General features: G+C 37.9%; 1 protein-coding gene across 4 annotated transcripts in view; it reads left to right on the top strand.

The window, feature by feature from the left end:
• Positions 1–3,052: 3,052 nt before the first annotated feature.
• The window catches only part of SYNDIG1 (synapse differentiation inducing 1), a 297,200-nt gene continuing 274,120 nt past the window's right edge, over positions 3,053–26,132 (top strand). The window contains exon 1 of one of the 4 annotated variants that reach the window (XM_078149690.1): positions 3,053–3,781. The gene's annotated coding sequence lies outside the window, so the exon portion shown is untranslated. Of the gene's footprint in view, positions 3,786–3,979; positions 4,075–26,132 lie in introns of those variants that run through there. The other 3 variants (XM_078149688.1, XM_020987183.2, XM_078149689.1) reach the window with 3 other exon arrangements.

Raw genomic sequence — 26,132 nt, 5'->3', positions numbered from 1 at the left:
CTGGGTTCCAGTCCTGAGTCCTCTCTATGACCTTGGTGAAAGAGACTTAAGCTCTCTGAGCTAGAGATTCTTTATATATAAAATCCAGTTAATTCGTGTAAGTGTAAAATAAAATGATGTAGAGAAAGTGGAATCTAGATCTATGATCCTATTAAGTGCAATACGAATGTGCCATTATTGCTCTAACCTTGCCACCTACGTTTTCCTTTTCACCTAGTTCATCTATCTGAAAAATAAAAAACACATAGAACCATATTATTTGAGTTCACAGGGCCCTCAGAAGCCTTCTAGTCCAAATTTGTGTGATCTCCATACTATGCTGTCGGTCTCCACTCAACCCATCATGTCCAGTTCCCACTAGAAGGTTGAGGTCTATCCTTAGAATGTGAGGCTCTTAAAGTGAATGATCTTGACCAAGATTAAGCCTCCATATCACTTTATGGCAGGCTCCATAGCATGCCTCCTTCTCCCTCACCTTTTCCAGCTCCCATTTATAGTTCATATTCCATCATTGGAATGCAAATTCCTTGAGGGCAGGGATTATCATTCTTGCCTATATTTATATCCCTAACAACTAGCATAATGCCTGATGCATGGTAATTGTGTAATAAATTCTCTATCAGTCTCTCCCCACCCCTCTTTCTCTCTCTCTCTCTCTCTCCCTCCCTCCCTCCTTCTACAACATACCTGACAATTTTACCTATACCCCATCATTGATTCTGAAAAAAATAATTCAGGGCAACTCATGGGGGCTTTGGCAATATAGGCAGGAAATATTTAAAACCTACATACAAACTTGCAGACAACCATCTCTTAACCCAAGGAAGTGAAAAAATCGTAGAACTAGTAGGGATTTTAGAGATTATCTAGTCCAAAAATCTCAAATTACAGAGGTAGGAACGGAGACTAAGGGAGCAGGTGGGGATTTGGCCAAGACCAAGTCTACACAACTTCTTTTAAAAATATCTAATATGGGAGCAGGTAGGTGGCACGGTGGATAAAGCACCAGCCCTGGAGTCAGGAGGATCTATGTTCAAAACTGGCCTCAGACCAGATATTTGACTAATAATAGCCGTGTGACCCCAGGCAAGTCACTTAACCCCAATTGCCTGAAAAAGAAAAAAAGTCTAATATGATGGAGAGTATTAATGGTATCCAAATATTCAAATATGGACTTTGCATTATCTAAATGTTTGACAGTGCCTTGCACATAGTAAGTATTTAATGAAGGCTGTTTGTTGAATACATGTTTGTTGAATTATGTAAATGTGCTACAGTGCCTTGCACATAGTAGATACTTAATAAATGTTTGTTGAATCCTTAACAATGGTGTTATAATCATTCGGGGAATTCCAGTAGGAGAAACTCTTGTCCCATTTTGTTCTTGAGCATTCTGGTTAGATCCAGGCTAGGAGAAGGAAAGAGATGGAGTCCTGTGCATCTCTCTGTAGTGAATGGTGGTGAAACTGAAACTCACTAGCTGGTGAGGAGGGCTGAGAGTGCTTGAATGGGATGGGAATAGGACATAGTTTGGCCCTGGTGTAGGGTATAAGACTAAGTGGACTATGGAATAGAGGTTCATTTGCAATGACAAGCTATTTGAGATGAAATGCCTGTGTGAAACTAGGAATTTCTTTTTGATTTTATAAGGATGGTCTAGCTTGTCAGTTGAATTGAAGTGAACAAATATTTATAGATCTTTAGAGCATGGCACAACACAGCTTAGTGGAGAGAAAGCTATCTTTTCATTGAGGAAAAAAATGGATTCAAGTCCCAACTCTGACACAAACAAGTTATGTGGCTCTGGAAATGTTACTTAACCTTTAAGTGTCTCAGGCAACTCTGATTCTAGGTTACAGAGAAGGTATCCACTGGCTTTGTTCAAAGAAATTTCCTCCTCTGGTAATTCCCTAGCCCAATGAAATCACAGGGCGCTTGAGCTTTATCTAATAAAAAAGCAAGTTTGACTTGGAAGCAGGAAACCTTGGCTCAATTCTGTCCAGGTCACTTCACCTTTCCCTGCCTTAATTTCTTCATTTTAAAATGTGGGTAATAGTTCTGGCAATACCTCCCAGGGTTGTGTGGGAAGCATACTGGCAATTGAGTTATTATTGCTGCTGTTATTATGTTCAAGACATCTGGCTAGGTGCTGAGGGACATATAATGATGAAGAAAACAGGGTCCTTTCCTCAAGGAATTCAAAATCTAACAGGAGAAATCAGCCATAAAAAGACAAATGGTGCAGTTTGGGTTGGAGGAAATAGCTCTGGGTAGAAAACAAAGTCTCTGCTTCTACTCTCAGCTTCCTCTTGGGAAGCTAGTTTATGTTTCAGGAATGAAAAGGTAAGGTAGCGGCTTAAATACTAAAGCAAAAGGCAGGCTGATCCCACTAACCATGATTTTGAAAACAGACTTCCATATTCCTGCCCAAACACTTCTTTCTTATACCTATGAATTTCATGATCCTTTTTTTTTAGCCTCAGAGGTTCAGCAGGTGTCAAATGGCCAACTGACTATACCAGTACCAGTTACCTAAACTTTATAGACTTTTAGTTAGACCAAAAGAGGGAAAACAAAACAAAAACAAAAACAAAAAAACACTTAACATTACAGAGGAAAAGCAATAGTAAAGAAGCTAAGTTATCTCCATGTGCCATGCCTAGGTTTTCAGTGACGTTGAAGAAATGAATATTTCATGGGTTGGACTATATGACCTCTAAGGTTACTTCCAGATTCTATGAATCCACTGTTACTTATAAATACAGCTTATGGACAGAAGATAGGGAGAATATAGATAGCCCTTCCCCATCTTTTGTTTTAGGATGGGTCTTAGGTGTGGGGTTCAAGTTCAACTTTGGGTTAATTTGGCTAAGAGTCAGAAGCGGATATTGGTGAAACGGCTGGGGCTATGGTGGGGACCTCAGTATCAAGTGCGTGAGGACAGGATGTCTTTAGGACCAGGGGGAGCCGCCTTTTCCCAGTGCAGGGCGGTAAATTCCTGTCAACCTAGTCTGAGATCTGTTTTTCCTCCTGCTTCTGCCGCCCTCATATTTCCAGCCACCCGTTTTGCATTTCTGCCTTATAGCTCACGCTCTGGTCTGGCGGCTAGAGGGTGTCAGGAGCGCCACAGGGTGGGGAGGCAGCAGCAGCGGCAGCAGCCCGACTGACCTGCCAGCTCCCTGGCCGCTGCAGAGGCAAAGTTGGCTGCCGTTGTAGTGCAGGGGTTGGGGCTGCTTTTGCATCCCTCTCCCTCCTTCTCCTCCACCTCCTGGGGAGCCGGGCAGCTGTCCTTTCAGTCACACATGTTACCATGCTCTCTGAGCCTAGAGGCGCACGCAGCAGCCATCCCTCGCGCTAGCCACCGGCTGGACTCCGAGCTCCTTGATTCTGAACCCACCCTCCCTTCCCTGTGAGCTTGGAGAAGGAGGGTTCTTTTCGCTCCACCTCTCTAGGAGCCCCACACTAGCTTCTTCCCCGCCTCTTGTTTCGCCCCTCTCTGGGGTCCCCAAAGCCTGCGAAGCTGCTGCCCCGCGCCCGGAGCTCCCTGTGGCGCTCGGGGCGGCGCAGGGCTCCGGGTGCGGGTAAAGAAACCAGAGAGGGGCGGCCGCTGCCTTTCCAGCGAGCCGACTTAGAGCTCGCGTGGGAGACCAGAAGAGTGGGGCTTCGCACTGACCTGCGTGCCCCAGCTTACTGTAGGGGGAGCGGCGTCGACGAGGTTCTGCTCTCTGACTGCTGTTCGCTGGTTGCCCTGGGGTGAAGCTTCTGGGTCACCTTGTTCCTGGTAGGTAAGTCCCCCCCCTTCCCACCCCCGCATTTGCCGCACGGGTCTGTGGATGCAAAGATGGGCGGGTGGAAGGGAGGAATGGGGGGGGGCCTGCTCAGAGAGGGCGGGGGATACATAGACCCATAGCTTGCCTGCCCTCCTCCCTACCTGAGAGCCGCCGACTGGCGGGATAAAAAGCGTGCCCAGTGACTGGACGAGCCTTATTAGGTCGGAGTGGGTAAACACTGAGCTGAGTCTGGGATTGTGCGCGCCAGGTCTGAGGGGGAAAGAACTGTGCTTGTGGCGTCTGGGTAAGTGCAGATTGTCGTGATTAAAAAGTGGGGAGGCTCAGTGGTGGTCAACCCCCTACATAGGTCTCCAGATCCCCAGATAGGGTACTGCCCTTGTGGTATAAACAGAGCCAGGGGCCAGAAGTGGTGAGGAAGTCTCAGCGCTGCAGCCTGGCACCCCACCAAGCATCCTGGGAGAGCTCTGGGAACTGGGTGATTTTGTTCCCCTTGAGTATTCTGGTCAGATCGAGACGTTAGGAGAGAAAGAGAGGTGGAGTCCTGCCCTGTTTTGTGTGGTGGGTAGTGGTGGTTCTGAAATTGACTAGCTGGGAGGCTGGGGGAGGGGTTTGAGAGTACTTGAATGGGTCATGGGTCGGGGGTGGGAAGTAGCTTGAGATTGCCCGTTGATATAAGACCAAATGGGACAGGAGATAGTAGAATGGAGCTAGATGTGCTGAGCCACACTCTGTAAGAGATGGTGGAGAGATGGTGGGATTGAACTAGGACAGGGCAGAGAAAGGAACCAAGACTGGGACAGCAGAGAAATGAATATGAGGAAGGGTAACAGGACTGGGGATTCCTAACTGGCACCTGGGGCCAGAGAGTCTCCGGTTGCCAGATCAGTCCTGTTTCCCACCCACGGGCAGAGCAGACTGGCGGCTTGCCCTTCGTGCAGCTCCAGGAGCCAGGCTTATTAGGAGCTGTCCTGATCTTAGGAGCTCCTGGGAACTGCAAACCATTGAAGGCTCTTTGAGTGAACACTCACTGGCTGCGCTGCATCAGCCCCTGCGCTCCAGGGTCTACCTGTGCCTATATCTGTAGCGAGTACTGCGATTAAAAAAAAAAAACTTCCTAATCTATCTTTTACTTTGTCTCTCTGGCTTGGATTTTTACAGGTTGCTCTTTAATCGGGACTTTTAAATCTAGAGGTTGTCCAGGGATAAGCTTGTAGTGAGGGTGAAGAGACAGGTATGCCGGACTATGCCAGACATACTCTGGCTTGGTTATTTCCTTGAACATACCTCACTCTGAGCCAGTTTAAATACCATAATTCCAGTTGAAATGCTCTTTCCTTCCTTTCCTGAACTGTAATAGGGATAAGTTTCTTCAGCTTACCACGTCTGCTATTTTCCCATATTGTTATATCCCTTAGATATTTGATGACTTTCAATAGAGCACAACAAGGACATGTGTGTATCTGTGTCTGTCTGTGTCTATTTGTGTGTTTTGGGGAGAAAGCTCGGGATGAAGGGGAGTTCAACTTACCAATATCCCCAAGTCTAGCTTTGAAGCCTGTTAGTCAAATCAAAGAGTACGCAGTCATCCACTTCTTCTGCATGTTTTGGTCAGAACCTGTGAACTGGGGATTGCTGCGTCTTAGCAAACCTGCAGATCTGTGAGGTGAACAAAACAGAACAACTTTTATTTTTCCTTCTAAGATAAGATTCCCTGTACAAGGCAGTGAGCCTTGGACATGATTTCTACCAAAGGGTTATTGTCTGTTGATGCTTTCTTGTAAGGGCAGGTGCATAAATAAGCTTCAGAGGTGGCAATATGTCAATGCATAATAACTAGCAAAAGACATTGGAGAAGAAAGGAGCTATAGCTAAATTCCTGGAGCAGGTCTTAAAATTGGGTATCCAGAGAACTGTTTCTGACTGCTTCATTGATAGAGAATTTAAAGAAGATTTAGTATCTGTGGAATGGTCTGTCCTGTATAGGTTTTTCCCTCTACATATCCTTTTAAAGATGCAGTTTTTGGTGCTTATTGGTTGTGTTTTTTCTCCTTATCATTACCTGGAAATTCATCAAGGAGGTGATGAGTGCAGTGTTGGGGGAAGAAAAAAAATGATGTGATCATTTCAAAAGGTTTCTTTAAAGTATACTGGTTTAAATCAAAAAGAAGAAAACAATGTAATCCTCAATTCATATTTTGGTAAAGAAAAAAGCATACATTTCCTTTCAATAGAGAAAATGGGGAAATGATGATTTAAATAAATGTGGGGGGGAGAGAAGAGAGACAGTGAGAGAAAGAGATAGAGGCAAAGAAAAAGACAGAAAGGGAGAGAGAGACAGAGAGACAGAGGCTGGGGGAGGTGGAGATAAAGACAGATAGATAGACAGACACTTGGATCCAAAAGAAAGAATGCACAAGTGAGCAGTGATAGGCAAGTGATAGGAAAAGGAATAAAGTAGAGAAAACTAACAAGAATACATTTTGCTCTTCAAAGGGATTAAAATCCAATTCAGAAATCATCAGAGACTAATCTCTCCAACATTGAGCATTAACATCAATTAAAAAGTGTTTTGCTAGGATTAAAACTAATGAGGAAGATTCTCTACCTAGTCCTTTCTAGGGAGTTGTTGTAATAGTTTGCCTAGCATACTTCTCTCTCTGTGTCTCTCTCTCTGTCTCTCTCTCTGTCTCTCTCTGTCTCTCTGTCTCTCTGTCTCTCTCTCTCTCTCTCTCTCTCTCCTCTCTCTCTCTCTCTCGTCTTCTTTCTTAGGAGGAAATCTTAGTTCTTGTGAGTCTGAGATTACAAACTTGTTTTTGAGAACTGTAGTTATTCATTTAGAAATGCTTGATGTTCATATACAAAAAAAAACTTCATAGTGTGACTTTTGAGTTGTCATTTTGCTTGCCCATATTTAATTTTGAATATGGTGTCTATTATCTTGAAAATGATTGCTAAAATATTAAAATTTCTGTGAAGTCAGTGTGAAAATGTTGTCCACCTCCTCATAAATACAGATGTTACTTTTTACATAGGTTAAATGTAGTCTTAAAAGTTGTCAATCACATTTTTTGGGGGTAGATCTTAATCATATTTTAAATGTACCATTTAAAGAAACCACCAGAGAACCATTTATATGTTTAATGATCACCTATAATTTAATAGCAAGTTCAGATTTTATGATGTCTGGTTTTCTTATGTGATTTTTCTATGTCAAAGCCCTGGTCCCCCACTTACCCCCAATAGACACACTCCTGCTCATTGGATGTTGTCCAATAAACTCTTTCATAAATCCCTACTCTGGTGTGATTCCTCATTCTTTGGGTTCCGCAGTATAAGAAGGTTCCAACTTTTAAGTAGTGAGCTCCTGGTGATAGATAGATGATACATACATACATGCTATATCTATTATAGATAGATTGATAGATATGAGGAAGGAAGGAAGGAAGGAAGGAAGAAAGAAAGAAAAGAAAGAAAGAAAGAAAGAAAGAAAGAAAGAAAGAAAGAAAGAAAGAAAGAAAGAAAGAAAGAAAGAAAGAAAGAAAGAAAGAAGGGAGGGAGGAAAGAAAAGAGGGAGGAAAGAAAAGAAGGAAGAAGGGAGGGCAGGAGTAAGGAAGAGAGGGAGGGTAAAGATGGAGAGAGGAAGAAAGGAAGGAAAGAAAGAAGAAAGGGAGAGAAGAAGAGAAGAAGGAAGGAAGGAAGAAAAAAATAACTAATAAGCAATTACTATATGCCAGGTACTATGCTAGGGATTCAAACACAAACAATATGGGTTTTGCCATCAAGGAGATTACATTCTAATGGAGAAAGGCAATAAATATGAGCTTTAAAAAAGTAATTGCCATACAATTGACCACAGATGATGCTCAACATATAACCATAATCAGACACTTTTGAATTAGAGGCTACCAGTAGTGAGAAGGAATCTATAATCACGGAATTTTGACCTGGAATGGAACTGATCGATAATGTTGTAAATTTTTTTCATTTTATATATGAGGAAACAGCAGCCCAAAGAGGTAAAATGAAGTGTTCTACCCAAGGCCCATAGTTCTTACCAGAGCTTAATTCAAACTTGGATTTCCTGGCTCCAAATCCACTGTCTTTTCCAATGTACCACATTCCCATCCCCACCCCTCCAGCCTTTATTTATATCTATAACCCAAACTGAAACCCAAAGTTTAGAATTTTCTCAGAGTTTTCTTGGACCAAATAACTTTCCCCAAATAGCAGATTACTTCAGCACTTCAACAATATGGAGGAAGGGGAAAACGTCACGGATACTCTTCATTAGTTATTATGGATTGAACAATAGTCATTATCTGGTGATCAGCCTTCTCATGTTCAGTCTAACATTGACAAATCATTCCCCCAAATATAGACATTCTATTAACCGTTTGGAATCTTGTTTCTAATCTAGCAAGTCTAATACTCTTTCAAAGTGTGTGTGGCATCTTGATGGACAAATCCAGAATATTTTTATCAGGCTTCATCATGATGACTTCACATCATTTGATACTTGGGCCACCCCTTCCTTCTGCATATTTTGCCCTCTTTTAACTTCTATGACACCACACTATCCCGATTTTCTTCTTGCCTTTCTGACCACTACTTTTCTTGGCTAGATCATCTATCTCCCCTTTCCCTTTAAATATACATATTATTTGGTTTTAACTATTCATCTTCCTTCTTTTATGCTTTTATGTTCCTTGGTGAGCACATCTAATTCTTTGGCTTCAACTCTCTCTTTGATGAAGATCACTTTCACATTTTTTCTCCAAGCTTGACCTTTCTCCCAAGCTCTCATCATATATTTTGATTCCTTCCAAGGATATGCTTGGATGCCCTACAAGTTTATCAAAATCAACCATTCAAAAACCAAACTCATTGTTTTTCTTCATCAAATATCGTATTTTCCATCAAAGCTTCCTTCAATGTTCACCTTTCATATGGGAAATCACTGCTCTTCTTAAATAAAATATTATTTTGTTCTTTTCTTATTGGACATCTTGCAAACCTCTCAACATTATTTATGTTATAGTACTTTGTTTATACATCTTATCTCCCTATCCTACTTCAATGTCCCTACAGAGAGAAAACAACTGTTTTATTGTTTCTTTATATCTCAGAGTAAAAATAAATAATAAAATCCATGTGGGAACATTAAGAACTAGAGAGTATAACCCTCTTCTTACCTGCTACAGGAGTAGTCTGAAAGATGCCTTTAGTGAGTCTACAGAAAAGGAGATTATAATCCAATATTTTATTCTACTACAAATAACATTTCTTCTACTTTTTCAATAGCTGGTCAAACGTTAAACAAAAAGGAACAATAGCAGGACAGTGACTTTCCTAGCACTGTGCCAAACTCCATAGATTTTGAGATGAGAAGAATGAGAATGAAACTGAGAAAAATCACAATCACAATAATAGTAATAATAACAAATGCTTTAATTTTCAGTGGGTTTGAACCCCTGGAATCCAAGTTCAGCACTCTACCTACTTACTACATTGTATTGCCACAGTATTTAGCTCAGTTCCTTGCAAACAATAGTAGTACTAATTATTATTATTATTATTATTATTATTATTATTATTATTATTATTATTATAAGCTAACATTTATATATTTTTAAGATTTGCAAAATCCTTTACATATCACATATCTCATTTCATTTGATCTTCATGATAACCTTGGGAGGTATTCACTGTTATCATCCCAGTTTTATTGATAAAAAAAACTGAGGATAACAGAAGTTAATTGACTTGCCTAGCAAGTATAAGGGACAGGATTCTGAACCAGGTCATCTTGACTCTGCATTTAGTGTTTTATATGCTGTACCACCTCACTGCCTAATACACACTCACATTTGACCCCCTTCCAAAATTTCATTTCGTTTTCTGACTTGCTTATTTCTCTTATGGGTACCAAGATTTTTCTAGCAACAAAGACTTAAAAATCTTGGAGAAGCCATCAATTATCCCTTCTCATGGACCCAACATTTGACCTGTTACTAAAGTCTCTGTATTCTATTATTGAAATATCTTTGAACACTTCCAATTCTCACTTCCGTCACTCAAATTCACATCCTTTTCACCTCTATCCTGAACTCCTGCAATAATATCTTAACTGGCCTCTGTTACTTCCAGTGTACCAAAACTTCCATACATTACCACAAAAATCTTTGTAGTACACAACTCTGATATTTCACTTCTATTTTCAAAAATCCTCAGTCTATGCATTATCTATCAAGGTAAGTCCAAATGCCTCACTGTGGATTTCAAGGCCCTCCATAATATGGGTTCTCTTAATTTTTCCAGTTCCATATGCTAGCCAAACTAGATTATTTGCTGTTTCTTTCACATTCTTTGTGATCTCTTCCCACATATCTACATATTTTTTGGTGTTCATGCTTTTCTCTCTGTCTGAAATGCACTTCCCTTTATCTCCATCTTTGGAAATCCTATTCAGCCTTCACAGCCCATATGAAATGCTTTCTCTTTTATAGAAAGTTAGACCTCCCACCACTAGATATTATTCTCATTCCTTCACCTCCCAAGCATCAGAATCACAGAATTTAAGAGCTGGAAGGAACCTCAGAGTTTCAAACCATAACTAAACAAAAATTGTCTCTGTAGCATAAGAAGAACAACTTACATTTACATAGAATTTTAAGGTTTACAAAGAGCTTTATATATGTAATCTTTTTGATCCTCAAAACAACCTTGTGAGGTAGATGCTATCATTATCCCCATTTTGCAAATGAGAAAACTAAGAGGGAAGTTAAGTGACTTTTTCAGGCTCACGCCACTAAAAATTATATAAGGCAGGTTTTAAACTCAGGTCTTCCTGATTCCAAGTCTAGTCCTCTACCTACTGAGCCACTTAGACACACATCTGACACATGTTTATCCAGCAATTTCATAACAACTTCTAGTGATGAGGAATCCCCCAAATCATCCCATTACATTTTGGCTAGCTTTAACTGTTAAAAAGCCTTTCTTTACAGTCAGCCAAAATATGCTGCTCTACAAATTCCACCCATTCTTCATATCCCTTGGGATCGAGCAGACAACTTCAATCCTTCTTTTGCATGACATTCCATTAAGACTAAGCCAAAAGCACTTTCTCTGAAACTTTTTTATAGTATATATACTTTGCCCTATTGCAATTTTTTTGTGCCACTACTGGAGTAATAGCTCATCCAGAGGGACTTTGTTTTACTCATTTTACCTGTTAAAACATAGCACAGTATCTTAACCATGATAAGTGTTCATTTCCTGTTTATTGATGATAAAGTTCAAAAGTAGAAAGTGACGTGTACTATTGGTCCCGATCATTATTTTATGCCATTTTGTTTAACTGTATTTATTTGGATTCATGTATTTGTTGAATTCTCTATTTTGATTTAAAATGTATCAGCAAAAACACTATCAAATTGAATATACAATACTGTATTTGGACTGAAAACTTTGACCTAGCATCATTACAGTTGTGGTACCATTCTTGAAGTGAGAAGTATTTAAGGTATTATTGAGAAGTAGCTATATTTTTGTAAATTGTTCTTGTTCACTCATTTCAGTTGTGTTCAACTCTCCATGACACACTTTGGTGATTTCTTGCAAAGATACTGGAATGGTTTGCCATTTCCATCTTCAGGTCATTTTTCAGATGAGAAACTGAGCAAATAGGATTAAGTGACTTGCACAGAGTCACATAACTAATAAATGTTGGAGGATATATTTAAACTGAGAAAGATGAGTCTTCTCGACTTCAAGCTTGTCATTCTATTCACTCTGCCACCTAGTTGCCCCTCCTCATGAGAATATCCTTCAATTAAACGGTGTATTATAATTTTTTAAAAAACTACAGATTTAAAAATGAAAGCATGAAGTCACGAATCAGAGGCGGGATTGTGACAAGCAAACCTATAGTCCATGTTCATTTAGGTATTTCATTTTAGATGTAGATACATATTTGTTTTCTTTAAAGATGTTTGTGATCGCTTAACTATAAAATTGTTTTCATGTTTGAAGTCCATTGTCTTGAAAAATATGTCTCTTTTGGGTAAGAGATAGAAAATGGATGAGATCTTTAAGAGGGATATTTTATATGAACACCAGAGAGTTTAAAGCACTTTAGAAGTGCAGTGTCTACAAGGGAATAATTGTTTGTTATCCCTACAGCAGTATTACCTTGTTTCAGCAAACCCTGTCTGATTTTGTCAAAATACTTATTTTAATGTTTAGTGTCCTTAGAATTCAAGGAACTCCACAGGATGACACATTCTGTTCCAATATGAAAGGTTAAGCTTATTACTTTAGTTTTTATAGGATTGTTATGAAATAGATGCTTTTATCTTCATCTTGGAAATGGAGACTACATAAATAAAGGAATTCAACAGATATCTGAAAAGCTCCTGACTTTTCTGTGTCATATAACTTTGATCAAAGTGTCTTTAATTTTTTATTCTTCCATTCTATAGGAAAATACCAGTATGTGAGCAGTAACTTGGAATGAATAGATGTTTCCCAACTTGTTGCATGAATTCAAGAGGCAGATAAGATTGTCATTGTGACATATGGGAAAATCACATTTCTCTGAGCAATTGATTCAGAAAGCTTCATGAGAGATGTGTACAGTAGGACTTTGGTACAAGAACTAAATACTTAATATTTCTCCCGTTTCCTTAGTCTATCCATGGAAAGATTGCACAGAATAGTAGTTTAGTGTCTTGAAAGAATTATGGTGACTTCTCTTAAGTGTTTGTGTTTATAAACTACATGGGAGACTAGATCTCTCCCTAGATTCTGAAGTATCATTTTTAAATAGGGAAGCCTAGTTTGGAACATTGCATTGTTATCACTACCAATGAGAAGGGGGAGCAAAAGAAGCAACATTCAGCCACTGAACATATGGTCATTTAGCTTATTAAAACAACATAAAAACTACAATATAAACATGAATCTATCCATGCACCTGTATTTTAAAACATAGTATTGGCAGGAGTTCCAGGAATGAAAGAATGGGTGTTTATATACACTTAGTGTTTCATGTAGCTATATGTATATTTCTGGAAATTAAACAGGAATATGGTTGACTTCTGCAAGCATTCGTTTCAGAAAATAACTTCAAGTAGTTTTATATAAAGACTTGAGTGTGTATCATGTGAAAGATGTCTTCTAATCTTAGCATTACAACTAAAATTAGATTTGTATCACATCTTAAAAGTTAGGATATGGTAGAGTTATAGGCTAGGATACCTTTAAATAGATCATCAGCAAATGAGTAATGGCACCTTCTATTCCAGAGAAGCTTAAATTAGTTTATATGTGTTATTTCTCTCATGAAAAATGAAGGCACTTGTGTCACAATATGGTCATTCTCAGTCAAAATAAACATTAAAAGCAGAAGAAACATCAACAAGACAAAGAAACAAATCTTTATTGAGCACTTCCTACTTGCCAGGCACTGTACTAAGTTTGCAGAGGATACCAGGTAACAAAGAGCGTACAGCTATGGAAAATAATATGTTAATACATTGCTAATCTGTGATTTCATCATCATCATAGGTATTCTTTACAATTGCATAGCTCACAGACCCCTGTCCTCCTTAGTAGAACTTTAGAAATTATTGTGACAAGTAAGATCAACACACATGACCTCCCAAGCATAGATCAAATAAAAATACAGCAAAACAAATGGTTTGATTTGTTACATTTACTTATACATGTAGAATCAAGAAACTCAGCTGCATCACCCCAGAGGCATGAGTGCTAAGTCCTTTGGGTTTCTTTCAGTGTACAATATGAAAACATTTTCCTTTAAGATCTCAGCCTTTCAGTCCAATGTAATGCCAATCACTGTCATTTTAAAGTGCTTAGCTACTGAAGATGAAAGCTGTAGGATAGTGAGTATGCCTTGCATTTTAAATGGTGGTTATCCAGGTGAGTGAAAACTGGATGGGTTATTGTGAACCACAAGGCAAGCACTTTTTCCCTCCACTTTTTTTGTGTAACATGTTTTAATAAATACTAAATCTCAAATATTTTCAACTCTACTATTCATTGAATCGGAACTCACAATGTAGGACAATTCAAAGCGGATGCCTCTTCACTCTCAGTTTGGCTCCTTCAAAAATTTTTGAAGTATGCTTTATCATATTGCCCAACCCCAGTCAAATGATATACACATTTGAGAGAGAGATAAAGCCATTTTCATGCCAGTTATGAAAAATGAACCCATAAAATTTTGGAAAAAAGACAACCTAAAACTTATGTTGTGCTATTTTGCATTTTATGAGACTATTCTGTGGATTTTAAATCATTGTAGTCTGGTGAAGAACATTTTAAAGATTCCTAATGGGATAGCATCTTAGGATGGCACTGAAGAAACCAGGAGCAAAACTAGGAGAAAGAGTTTCACAAAAAACAAACAAAAAAAAAAACCTATCAGGAAATTTTATGATTAGATATGACTTGTGAGGTTATCTAGCCCGCTCTCCTAATTTCAGTAAGATTGGTACCTAAAGTGCTTTAATAAGATGAAAAAGATGATGATGATGATGATGATGATGATAACAACTATTCCTACTCCAAGAAAGTTTATAGCACTTCCAGGTTTGCAAAGCACTTGCTGAAATTATTTCATTTGATCCTTCCTACAAGCTTCCAAGGCAAATATATTATTTCCCATTTTAAAGGAGCTACAACTGAATGAAACTCAGAAAGGTGAAATCACTTACCATAATCACACGATTAGTAAGTTTCAGAAGCAGGCTTTTATACAAGATCTCTAGGGAATTTTTTTTTCAATCATATTGATAAAATCTAGTATAGATTTCAATATTCTCCCTTAGATCTAAATTTAAATTGTGCACATTAGAGCTTATCATTGTTTTCCCTAGTCTCCTTAGTATTACTATACTATAGTACGCCATAGTATACTACATAGTATACAATAATAATGACTTACCTTTTTGATTTAAGAAAAAAAAACATTTTCTTTCCAACAGCTCTTGGAGGTGGTTCAATTGATTATCTCTTTTACAGATGAATAAACTGAGGCTTAGAGAATATGACTTGCCTATTGTCACATAGCTAGTGAGTGTAGCAAAGATGTAAACAAAGACATCTGTTCATTGGAAAGGGGGGAAAATTGCTGACTTTTTGACTTTGTAACCAATGATCATGTTTGATTATGATTACTAAATCTTCCCCCAAAATTTATGATTCTACTTCTTTGAAACTAGCTTTGCAAATGATTTTCAAAATTATTAATTTCACATATATTTCTCTTGGCCCCACCTACCAATGAACTCTTCTTTCCAGCCATATACTCATGCCAGTTCTTGCACATAATAAGTCCTCAATAAATATTCATTGATGGATTTATATACAGTACCTTCTATTGTCTGAGTCCCAGACTACAAAACTAGCTGAAACAATTATAGTGTAAATATCTCAGGCAGAAGAAAGAGTTAGATAACTTCTTGATAAAGATCACAAAGCTGAAGAGGCAAAATGGAGTAATTTTTGAATTGCACAGGCTTCTGCAGGAAGTTTATTCCGTTCATGGTACAATATCTATTAAAATCCTGATTTGTTTTGCTGATAATTTTATTTCTGAGAAAGTAGAGGTTATCATCATCATCATCATCATCATCATGATGTTTATATTTATATAGCACTTCAAGATTTCCAAATCATATCACATATATTATCTCATTTGATCCATACAACAGACTGGTGAACTGTGAGATGCTATTATTATCTTCCTTTTACTTATGAAGAAACTGAGATGAAGAAAGATTAAGTGACTTATTCGGGGTCACACAGCTAGTAAGTACCTGAAGCAGGATTTGAACTTGGGTCTCCTTGAGTCCAAATTCAAAACTACACAATATACCAGTCTTGTGGCCCCAGACCCATTGGCATTTAGTAGGATTTACCTAGATTGGGTCCTTCTACCTGGACAAGCTCTGGCACTGGGATTCTATCATAGCAGAAAATATATCCTAAGTTTCCACACAAACACAAACATCATTAAAAATAACCTCTCCCACAAAAAAAAGGAGAGAACATACATTGCAGTCTGTCTAGGTTCATTGTTCACCTTTTAGGACTTGCTCTTGTGCCATCTAAATTTCCTGATGATTTGTTTGAGAGTTTCCCCTTCTCCATCATGATTTGTTTGGTAACCTTTGGCATTCGGTATGACTGAAAATGTTGTCTTATGGTTAGCCAGGTAATGATCTATCTGAACTTAGCTAGCCTCTTTCTTAGGTGGCAAACATCCCAGTCATCACTAAATCCATATTCAAAGTCTTTCCAGTAATGCAGAACCTTGCACAGTTTAGTATACCCTTCAAATATCTACAGTCACCATAACATCATGATAAGGCAGCGACAGAACATGAGTGGGGAAAATTTTCTCCATTGTCTTTCCCCATTGGTTCAGTCTTGAAAACTGTTCCCTAAACTGTCAGACTTCTAATTCAGTGAAATATATCAATTTCACATGTTCAATGATCTCTCATGCAAGTAAAAGCAAAGAAAGTTGAATTTCACAAATTTTACCTTAGTCCTTAGACGATCTTTTTAGAGTCTGTGTTGGGCGTTGTTGCATAAGATTTCATTGGTACAATTGCCACAAATCTGAATGTTCTGGGTGTAGGTGTATTAGCCTGTGAATTAGAGCCCTAGATATATTTTTGGGCATTATATTCTATTCTAGAACCATAGAGAAAAACTGTACTTTGGGGTTTTTTTTAATGCAAGATGGTACAATTTTCTTTTTGGTTGCTAAGCCTTGATTGTGAAGTACTTTTCTGAAAGGTATGAGTATCTCAGCCTCTTTGGTCATTCAAAAAATGTTTGGGCTTCATGTTTCAATATTTGTGTTCATAGTACACATCCTGTGGCTTGGATCAAGGTTATAACTGATGTCGTTGTTTAGTCATTTCAATTATGTCTGACTCTTTGTGACCCCTTTCGGGTTTTCTTGGCAAAGATATTAGAGTGGTTTGCCATGTCCTTCTCCAGATGATTTTACAGGTGAGGAAGCTGAGGCAAACAGAGTTAAATAACTTGCCCAGGGTCACACAGCTAGTAAGTATTTGAGGCTGGATTTTAACCCAGGAAGATGAGTCTTTCTGACTCCATGTCCAGAACTCTATCCACTGTGCTATCTAGCTACCCTCAGGGTTTAAAAGGTAGTACTTAAAAAGTTCTGTGATCTCATCAATGTGAGGAAATCCTCCACTGATTTTTTCATGCCTCAGTAAATCTTCATGAGTTTCTAAATTCTTGCTGATGAGACTGATTATAGAGGTCAGGGCCATCTGTTAATTACTGGATGCATACTTAAAATCTTTGGACATTGGCAAAACCGTCCTTATCATACAGTCCACCAGCATTTCCAAAAGAAGCCAAGTTTACATCTGTACTGTGAAGCACTGGAGGAGGACTTTATCAGAAGACAGCCTAATGAGTGATCTACTTGAGAGTTGTATGCATCCCATAGAATTTAAGCTCCATAAGGATAAGTTCTCTTCCATTTTTAAAATTTGTTTCCTCATTTCCCTGCATTTATCAAACACCTAACATATAGGCTGCAACATAAATGAAGGATATAATTAACAAATTTGTTTGGAATTGAATGGTTTTGGATAATGTCTATATTCATGTTTGAGCTTTGTAAGTAAGAGCAATGCCCTAGTTCTTTTCAAGAATAACTGTGATTTAGTTTCAAACTTAAAATCATAACATGTTCTTAAGGTAGTCCCTGGCTTGCCATCACGTCAGCACATTCTGGACCTGCTTTTTCTAGGTAGTCCATCGAAAAAGCAGAAGCTCTCCAAATGACAAAGGCCTTATAAAACCCAGTTTAATGATTTTTCCAATACAAGGAGGGAAGGAAATGAGGCTTTCCACGTATTAATTTGGGCTGACTAATTAAGATGATTAACTGACTGTAAATTAGCTAGAATCACATATCTACTCCTCCTCCACCTAGTTCCTGTTTCTGGAAATTTCACTGATTGTTATTACCTTCACCAGAGGTTAGGCAATGCCAAAGAAGGTGAATCTCAAATCAACCAGGGTTTCTATTTATCTTATACAGATGTCTCATGGTGATGTTATAAGTAACCTTGAGTTCTCTAAGGTTCTGCAGACAGACTGTGAGGTCTAGCAGGTCCTACCAAACTGAGCAGGGTTTGATTACAACATTTTCGTTGGATACTCTCATCTGAGGAACTATCTAGGTGATTTTTAAGAGTTTCATCAGAGTTAGCCACAATATCACCATTTTGGCCATGACAACTCCAACCTCTCCCAATTCCAAATATATCTCTGTATAGCGGTCAAAAGGATTTTATTTAAGCAAACATGACTATATCACTCATCTATTCAATATTATTTAGTGGCTCCTTATTAATTAAAGAAATAGAAATTTGGCATTTAAACTTGCAACTTGATGCCCTTCTATATTTACACTATTATTACACATTATACCCCATTCAAGAATTCAACCATACTGGCCTATTTGCTATTCCTTATACACAACCCTCCATCTCCATGCCTTTTCATTGACTGTCTCCATTACTTAGGATGATTCCCCTTATTACTCGATCTCTTAGATTCATACATTCATTTAAGTCTCAACAAGAGGTCTTTCATAAATCTCCTCTTCCTTACCAACTCCATCTCACCCACAGTTAGTGGATATGACTTGGTTGAAGAACCAGTAAAGGATACTGAGAAAAGGAAGCATCTGCCAGATAGGAGGATGATCAGTTTTGTGAACACTTAGAGGGAAGAGATTATCCAGGAAACGAAGGTGATCAACAGGGTCAAAGCATCAGAGAGGTAAAGAAAGATGAGGATTGGGGAAAAAAAACCTCCCTTGATTTGACAATTAAGTGATCTTTAGTGACTATGTAGAAAATAGTTTCAATCAAATGATGAGATAGAAAGACACATTGCAGAAGGTTTAAAATTGAATCAGAGGAGAAGTGGTGGCAAGATTAGACAGGATAAGGAATAAATTGGAAAGGGTGTGAAAAATTATTATTGCCTTTTTTTCTATTGGCAATAATTATTTTTGTTTTTTAGTAGAGGAGTGATGACCACAAAACCAATGCATTATGGAAATTTTATTGGCAGCTGTGTGAGGATCAACTGGAGAAGAAAGGTCCTGGAAGGAGGGAACCAGACTAGAGCCTACCAAATTAATCCAAAAGAGAAGTGATGATGGTTTTAATTAAAGTAGTTGGACAAAGCCAGAAAGCTATACCAACTGGGTCCACTAGAAGTTTATGATGAATATTACATAATTTCAAATGAGTCCTCTCTAGAGCAAGGCCATGTTTTTACACCCTCCGCAATTTATTCCTTACCTGTTCACCACAATAGCTTTTTCAGAGTGTTCATCCACCCTCAATCCTCCCGTGACATCCTTCTCTCCCCCTTACCTGGGGGGGATTACCCATCCCTGCCCCAATTGGAGAGAGTTCCCTCTTCTTCCCTTGAACTCATCTCATATCACACAGCTATCCTCTCCTTCAACTTTGTCTCTCATGCATAGTATGATCCAGCTAGAACTAGATACTGTATATTTAAATCCTGTTATGCATCCTCCATTCATTTGAGCAGGCTATCTCCCAACTCTGGCATACACCTGCTACTCGTATCCACTGGAAAAATGTTTAACATGCAGGTCTATTTCATCTCTTCAAAGGACTCATCATTCACTTCTTTAACCGAAAGTTATCTACACAACTATAAATTTATACTGTAAAGGAAGAAGTTATCTTGTACAACACTTTTAGTTTGCAAATGAGTAAAGAGAAGTCCAGAGAGCTTGGCTAACTTGGTTAAAGTAAGAGTAAATGCCAGAGCATAAAGCAGAGTCCAGTTCCTCTGATTCCAAATAGAGAATACTTTCTTTTACCAAACCATCCGTGTCTGTGTCCCTGCTACATTATCCTCATTAGATAATAATCACATTAAACATAGAGATCACACTGTTTCATCTCTGTGGCATTTACTCTGTACCTCTAGCATCTAAAATAGTCTACTATATCATGTTTGATTATTAAAAGTTTATTTAATTAAATTGGGTGACATTTCCCCAATTACATGTAAAAACTATTTTTAACATCCATTCCTTTGATTTCATCTTTATTGGTAGTGAATTCATCCTTTTCATTTTGGATTTTGCCAATTCGGATTTCTTCTAAGAAATAAATTTTGGATTTCTTTTAAATTAAATTAACCAATGGTTTATCTTTTTTTGTTGTTGTTTTTTGTTTTTCCCATAAAACCAGCTCCTACTTTTAGTTATTAGTTCAATGGTTTTTGTATTTTTAATATTACAAATTTCTTCTTTGAATTTCAGAGTTTCCAATTTGGTGTTTAATTAAAGATATTTAATTGGTTCTTTTTCTAGTTTTTCTTTTAGATGACTGCTCAATTCATTGATCTGCTCTTTCTCTAAGTTATTTATGCAAGCATTTAAAGATGTGATTTCCCCCTAAGTTTTGCTTTTGCTGCACTCAATAAATTTTGACATGTTGTTTCATTGTTGTTATTCTCTTTAATAAAATTATTGTTTCTATGATTTGTTCTTTGACCCACTTATCCTTTAGATTAGATTATTTAGTTTCCAATTAATTTTTAATGTATGTTTCCATGGCCCTTTATTGAATATATAATTTTATTGCATTATTCTCTGAAAATAATTCATTAAATATTTCTGCTTTTCTGCATTTGGTTGTGAGGTCTACCACATCTAACTTTTCTAAAATTATATCCATGTCATTAACTCCTTTTTTTGTTTTTTAATGGTTATATTTATTATCCAGTTCTGAGAGGGGAGTGTTGGTCATTCCCACTAGTATAGTTTTATTATTTATTTCCTCCTGTATTTCGTGTAATTTTTCCTCTAAGAATTTGGATGCTCTGCCCCTTGATGCATATATGTTTAGAACTGATATTACTTCATTTTCTATGGCATCTTTTTGCAAAATGTAGTTTCCCCTGCTTATCTCTTTTAAATAGGTCAATTAGGAGGTGGCTAGATGACTCAGTGGATAAAGCACAGTGCCTGGAGTCAGGAGGACCTGAGTTCAAATTTGGCCTCAGACACTTGCTAGCTGTGTGACCCTGAGCAAGTCACTTAATCTCTGCCTTAATCCTCTGGAGAAAGAAATGGTAAACTACTACAGCATCTTTGCCAAGAAAACCTCATGGACAGCATTGACATGCTGTGGTCCATGGGGTCATGAAGAGTCAACCATGACTGAACAGCAATAGAATTTTTGCTTTGTCTGAGATCATGATTGCTACTCCTATTTTTTTTTTACCTCAGCTGAAGCATAAGTATAAGGAGCTGCTCCAGCTCCTTATTTTTACTCTGTGTGTCTCTCTCTGTTTCAAGCATGTTTCTTATAAACAACATATTGTTGGATTCTGGTTTTTAATCCATTCTGCTATCGGCTTCTGTTTTATGGGTGAGTTCATCTAATTCACTTTCAGAGTTATAATTGTTAACAGAATATTTCCCTCCATCCCATTTTTCCCTATTTATCCTTCTCTCTCTCTTTTTACCCTGTACTTCTTCAAAGGTATATTTTACTCCTGACCACTACATCCCTTAATCAACCCTCCCTTATGTCAGCCCCCTTCTTTTCCCTTATCATCTTCTCCTAGTACTTCCCTGTAGGATAAGATGCATCTACACACAACTGAATGTGTATGGTATTCCTTCTTTGAGCCAATTCTTATGAAAGTCAGGTTCAAGCATTGCCCACCCATCCCCATTATCCCCTCCATTGTAAAAGCTATTCCTTTCATGCTTCTTTTATGTAAGATAATTTTTCCTGTTCTTCCACTCCTTTCCTCTTTTCTCAGTGCATCCTTCTTTCTCACCCCTTAATTTATTTTTTGAAAACATCCTATCATAGTCATTTCACATGTGCCCTTTGTTTAAGTGTACTCTTTTTAACAGCCCTAATAATGGTAAAGTTCTTAGGAATTACAGCTATCATCTCCCCCACATGGTAATGTAAATGATTTAACCTTATTTATTTACTTATGATTTCTTGTATTTAAAAGACAAATTTTCTATTCAGCTGTTTTTCTTTCATCAAGACTGCTTGAAATTCTTCTATTTCTTTGAATATCCATTTTCCTTCTGTAGGATTAAACTCAGTTTTACTTAATAGGTTATTCTTGGTTATAATCCTAGCTCCCTTGCCTTCTAGTACATCACATTATAAGCCCCCTGCTATTTTCATATGGAAGCTGCTAAATCTTATGTGATCTTGATTGTGACTCCATGATATTTGAATTGTTTCCTTATTCTCATTTGCAATATTTTCTCATTGACCTGGGAGTTCTAGAATTTGGCCACAATATTCCTGGAAGTTTTCATTTTGGGTTCTCTTTCAGGAGTTGATCAGTGGATTCTTTCATTTTGTAATTTTCCCTGTAGTTCTATATCAGGGTAGTTTTACTTTATAATTCCTTGAAATATGATGTCTGGGATATTTAGATCAAGAGTTTGGCATTCAAAGAACTATACAAATACAATAAAATATTTGAGAACCAGGTCCCCCACTCTTCTGCAGACATAATTGACATCCTCTGTCCATCTCTCCTCTGTCTTGGCATTGAGATAAGGGTTACCACTGACCTGTGAGCAACTACACATTCTCTTTTCTGTCCTGGAACTATGAGCACATCCCCTGTTCCCCTGTGACCACACATGCTATTGCTCCTTTTTGGCCCTGGGACTGTGACTTGTAACTGGGTATGGTCAGCATAATAGGGTCCTGAACCTAGTATGAGAAATAGGTCTACTGCAATCTTTTTTTAAATCTAACTCCTCCCCCATCACTGGACTGAGAGCTCCACAAGCTGCTGCTGCCGCCAATGTAGCCACCTCCAAGGCCTGCAGCACGGCCTGCATTGCACAGTCTGTGTTGCAATCTGGGCTTGACCACCACTCTGATGAGACAGACCCTTCCTGCCAACCTCTTATGTTGTCTTGGGCTGGAAAATTGCTTCATTCACCATTTTGTTGCTTTCTCCACTCTAGAATTTTATTTGAGGCCTTACTTTAGAGAAATCTGGAGGGGAATTTGGGAGAGCTTCACTGAATGTTTCTGTACTCTGCCATCTTGGATCTGAATCTCCATCACTTAACTTTTCAATGGTCTAGGCACTTCTCTAATTAGTTGCGGATAAGGTGCTAACCTGTACTGGTAGAGAAGTTCCCCACCTAATAGTTCCCTGGATCAGTGAAGTCACAGGTCCAATCTTTATCCATATCCCTATGTCTGTTGGGAACCTCTAGGTTCTCTTTGTAATAAATTCCCTTATTATTTGATCTTTCCAAAACTGGCCTATTCATTGAGATGTATGTAAAGGGCATGAAATATTTCTAGACATATTTCAGGTCTAGCGCAATGCTCTTTTGGGTTAGACTGTTCTCAAATATTTTATTAGATTTATATTGTTCTTTGAATGCCAAACTCTTGATCTAAATATCTCATTACTAATATACCACCCTGCCATGTAACTAATTCTGAGGTGACTAGCATTTAGCCAAATAGAGAACAATGCCATTTAGAAATTTAGGTTGATGTGCGTGGAAAATATTTTTGGCTAAGGAAAGGCTCACTGATTTTGCTGAATGGCATGGGGTACTTAGTAGCCTTACTAGTTTTTCAGAGTATTTTCTAAAAGACTAATACAGTTTGTGCTACTTAGTCCATCCGGGATGAATCCAAGAGGAATTTGAATGCGTAGAACCAGGGAGACTAAGTGGTTCATATCATTGCTCAATCCACTAAACCTTCCTCTCATAGATACCTAAAAAGGGAAAAATGCAAAGAAAAGGATGGAAGGTAAATAAGTGTTTTAAAATAAGATGAACAGTTATAGGCAGTAGTGATCTGAATCCCTTTTGTTACTCTTCAGACGAGTGAAGTCTTTGAAGTGCAATCTCCCAAACCCACTCATACTAGTGGGAGTGCTAAGTTACTTCTCTCAATGTTCTAAGGCAGAGTAATCCTGAGGTGTGGCTGTGGTTTTTACTACTATTTTCCATTGTCTCCCATATAAGGCATTACCCCAATATTAATCACCTATTAATACCTTCTTAACATCATTTATAAACATTATTAACTAGCTTTTACTATGCTAACAAACTCCCAAACTGGGAATGCACTTTCTAATCTCAATTAGAGCACTGGGGAGAATAGATTCAAACTTAAAAGTAGTTGCTAAAAAACATTACCCTCCATACACACTAACTCCACTTCTGGGTGTGGCATATGCAATGGGCTAGCTGCTTTCTTGTTTGCAGGACATACTCTTTCAGATCATAAATCTGCTGGGTTAGGGCAAGCAGGTTGGTCCATAGATCTGGTTCCTCAGCAGACTTAGGTGGTAGAGCTATCAGTAGTTTCTGATTCCAACTCCTGTTGCTGGACCTTTTATGGTTATTCTGATATCTTGAGGCCCATGTGGTCTCTTCCATCTCCAATACTCGTTCATCTAAAATCAAAAGAGTATAAATATGATGATACAAGAGATGACATGATGGTCTGCTAGCTACTGTTACATGACTTCCAATCTGGAGGCTGCTAGCAGTTCAGCTCTTCTTCCTTCATCAAACCAGCTTTTTTTCCCTTTTTTTAAAAATTACTTTTATTTCATAAAGTGGTCCTAAATTGCATATAAAAATTAGCAATCTTTTTTAAGTTTTGAGTTTCAAATTCAAACTATCTTTCAAAGTCTTATTGTCATACAGACTCATTTCTCAGCAACCAATTAAAATGCTTTTTTGGCACTACACAGTAACCCAAAGGAAACAGATACTTGTTCATGCTTTAAAGTGGGGAGAGAAAAATTCCCTCATCATGAATTTTGGAAGCAAGCTTAGCAAGTCTCCAGGTGGATATGCATTAAGCAGAGAATCAAAAGTGAGGCTTTAAAGACTGATCTCTCCTTGGCCAGTACCCCCTTTACATCTAAGCTCTGTATACTTGTACATTCCTTATCATCACTATATTATGACACAGTAATGTATTCTATAGCTATCTGATTTTTGTTTTTGAGAAACAGGTTTATTTTATTGCCTTGACAAAGTCATACATACACATATAATTGTTAGGAGAAAACTTTATGTATGCTTTATCTCTGATTTTCTGATTTATTTTTAGAAAGTTGTTTGTCTAAAAATAACTGTTATATTCTGCTTCTGTGTCTCTATCTGTGGGGAATTGCATGTGTAATTATGGGACTGGGCAGGGAGGATAGGAAGATGAGCAATGAGAGAAGATGTCAGTAACAGATTTGGGGTGGCAAGAAAACAGGACAGAAAGGTCACAATCAGGAGTCAGTGGAAGCTCACAAGGAATTGTATATAAAGAATCTCTTTGTGAATAAATCAGTATAACCTCCTCTAGAGAGCTGCATAGGAGTAGTTCTGCCATTCTGAGGGTAAAGACAATCATAGAGGCTAAAAGTTCTCCATTCTTTATACTAGACGAACCTTTCCTGTGCTTAGATCTAGTCATGCCATTCCTCTACTATTCAATAGCTCACTGCTACCTGCACAATAATGGCTAGAGTACTCGGCTTAATCTTTTAGACTATCCATAATGAAGCATTACCCTCCATTTCCAGCCACATCTCATCTACTTCCCTGCCATGCATGCCATGCAACCATCCAATTGTACTGCTTTGTTTTATATTTTTTCCTTTCTCACACCACAGCTGAAAAAAAAATGTACTAGATCCTCAATGCTGCCGCATGTTTTAGGGCAGAAGAGTGACATTGTCATTGTTGTTGATGTTGTTGTTGTTGTTGTCATTGTCTCACATCATTCTCTCTTTTGATAATATCCTCCTTTAAGGCTGTAATAATTAATAATAATGATGATGATGAAAACAACAATTATAACTAATGTTTTTAGATAGCCTTCTAAGGTTTGTAAACACTTTACATTTGATCTCTCCATACCAATTCCATCCACTCCTTACATGAAGCTGCCCCTGATTTGAAGGTCAATAATGATCTCCTAATATCCCAACCTCACTCATTCATCCCTATGCCTCACACATCTATTTGCTTTGCAATTTGCAAATGCACTCTTATTATAATTCTGTATATTACAATTGTCTATGTTTGTGATAGCCCTTGATGGATTGTAAAGTCTGTGAAGTTAAAGAATTGTGTCTTATCCAAATGTTTTTTAATTCCCTAGCATTTAGTTTTAGTGGTTTACACTTGGTATGTGCTCAACGAATGTTTGCAAATGAGTGAAT

Source organism: Phascolarctos cinereus, unplaced genomic scaffold, assembly GCF_003287225.1.
Source record: "Phascolarctos cinereus isolate Bilbo 61053 unplaced genomic scaffold, phaCin_HiC Scaffold_2;HRSCAF=192, whole genome shotgun sequence".
Classification (NCBI taxonomy): Eukaryota; Metazoa; Chordata; class Mammalia; order Diprotodontia; family Phascolarctidae; genus Phascolarctos; species Phascolarctos cinereus.
Note: the sequence above shows the minus strand (reverse complement) of the source record. Positions and strands in the feature narration are given on the sequence as shown.